The sequence below is a fragment of the Triticum dicoccoides genome, chromosome 5A (genome assembly GCF_002162155.2).
Source record: "Triticum dicoccoides isolate Atlit2015 ecotype Zavitan chromosome 5A, WEW_v2.0, whole genome shotgun sequence".
Taxonomy (NCBI): Eukaryota; Viridiplantae; Streptophyta; class Magnoliopsida; order Poales; family Poaceae; genus Triticum; species Triticum dicoccoides.
This window is the reverse complement of record NC_041388.1, coordinates 642,024,022-642,026,701: the sequence shown is the minus strand read 5'-3', so window position 1 is coordinate 642,026,701 and position 2,680 is coordinate 642,024,022.

The following is a 2,680-nucleotide window of genomic DNA, read 5'->3' as shown; positions in this document are numbered from 1 at the left end:
TGACAATTTTATTGGAAACACGTGAATATAACAGAAAGTTCATGATAGTTTTTTAATGGATTTTAACCTACACGGACTATTTTTTCATTTGTATATAACAAATTTTAAAATATCACGAAAATTGTTTTGAAATGCGGGAATATTTTTATCAAATGTGACTTACACTTTTTTAATGGAACTAAACTTTTTTTTACATTATGCAAGCATTTGTTTTACATTGTATACACATTGTTTTATAAATATAGCGTATATATTTTTTGAAACGTTAAAACATTTTTTCATTTTCACGAACATTTTTTTGAAAGTTACCAATATTTTTAAACGATGCTAACAATTGTTTTATACTATTAATTTGTTACAAAATTCATGTTGTTAAATTTCATAAGTAAATTTAAAATTTTAAAATATATGCATTTAATTTAAAATAAAAATATTAGTGAAAAGAGAGAAAAAATCGGGTGACCCACGTCCTACTGGGCCGAGCAACCACTGGCGCTCTGTAGGCGAGGCGACTGTGCGCTTCGGAGGAGTTGCGGGCACATAGCCGCACTCGTTTTCCCAGTTCAACAATATTTTATTTTTACGGATGACTAACTCACATCTAGATGTTTTTTAGTTATGTCACATCTAACTTATCCACCACATGATAAGAGGCTGCAAGATTGGTGCAAAATTCTTTTCGTTTGTGTTGTCGATGTGTCTCGTGTCGCTAGTGTCGCTCTTGGCTGTTTTTCCTATCACGCGCAGTGGGTCAGCCTTCGTGGGCGTATGGGCTTGTTTTTTTTCTTTTCAAATGCGATGGTGCCCCGCTGCCTTTTGTTCTGCTTTTTGTTCAGGTCTGGGCCTTCTTGTGTTGTTTTTCCTTTTTATCATTTGTTTATCATGAGCCTTTTTATTTTAAAAATCTTGATTATTTATTAGAAATTGAGTCAATCCTAAATCTCGTGCGCCTTCTGCTCCCATCCACCACTCTATCTTCTCACTCTCACATTCCCCCTTTTCTTACACTTTTATCATTTTATTTCGATTTTTGTGTTCCTTTTACGAGTGGCATTGTTCATTTTTTTTCAAAAATTTTGTGTTTGTGTGTGTGTACGCGCGCCCGTGTTTTTCATGCGGGACAACATTTCCAGTCGAGATCCGCAAAAAATATATTTTCAAAGTCACAAATATATTTTTGTCATGCAGGCATAATATTTGTTGACTTTTTGTTGGAGTTATCTTTGCGTGCCTACACACATGGGATTGTCCCTATGTTCTACAGTTATGGTTTTTTTCCTACTACATGTTTTGTGCATGGGCTTATCCATTTATGCGCTAGCCCATTTCCTTTTTTTTATTCCTCCTCTTTCATTTGTTTTCTTATTTGTGTGTCTGTGGTAACACTGTCATTTTGAGCTGCAATTTTTTTCTCTTTTTTTGGGAGATTTTTTTCCTGATGTTTCTATCTTTTTCTTTTTTATTTACTTTTTTTGTTTTTCTTCTCCTTTTCCGCTTTTAATCCATAACATTTTTTGTACAAGATATTTTTTAAAGTATGCGAACACTAATTAGAATCCATCATTTTTTTGAAAAAATTGAACACTTCTTCAAATGCATGAAATTTTGTCAAATTTATTGTTTTACAACTTTACATAAATTATGTTTTCTATATAAATTAACTTTTAAAATTTGTGTTTTTTTATAAATCTTTGTGTGACTAGTTACATGTTCACTAGATGGGGGCGTATGTTCGTAGGGGTGGGGGTGGGGGGGGCAGTATAGGGGCATATGTTTCTAGAGGCGTTTGTTTGTAGGGTGGCCAGTTGCAAGTCAACCATCGACTCGCAACTAGGGGGCATATGTTTGTAGGGCCCCTAGTTGCAAGTCAACAATGGACTCGCAACTAGGGGGCGTATGTTTGTAGGGCTCCCAGTTGCATGTCAACCGTCGACTGGCAACTAGGGGGACATATGTTTGTAGGGGACCAGTTGCAAGTCAACTATCGACTTGCAACTTGGAGGGACATATGTTTATAGAAGGGGCAATTGCAAGTCAACAACCGACTCGCAACTAGGACGCGTCGTGCTTTTTTGTACTTGCCCCAGTTGCAAGTCAACCATCCACTCGGAACTAGGGGGCGTTTGTTTATACCGGCCCCAGTTGCAAGTCAGCCATCGACTCGCAACTGGGACGCGTTGTAATTTTTTCTAGTTGCACTAGTTGCAAGTCAACCATCGACTCACAATTAGGGGAAGTATGTTTGTAGGGCCCCAGTTGCAAGTCAACCATCGACTCGCAATAAGGGGGGATGTATGTTTGTAGGGGGCAGTTGCAAGTCAACCATCGACTCGCAATGAAGAGCGTGCGTGTTTGTCGTGGTCCCTAGTTGTCAATGTGTGTTTGTCGAGGGTCCTTAGTTGCATGTCGACCATCGACTCGCAACTAGGGGGGTGTTTTGTTTGTTGATGACACCAAGTTGCATGCCGACCATCAATTCGCAACTCGTAGTGTTTGTGTTTGTTGAGGGTCCCCAGTTGCATGCCAACCATCGACTCACAACAAGGGATGTGTGTGTGTTTGTCGAGGGTCCCCAGTTGCAAGCTGACCATCGACTCGCAACTAGGGGGTGTGTTTGTCGATGGTGCCCAATTGCAAGCGACCATCGACTCGCAACTAGGGTGTGTGTGTGTGTGTGTGT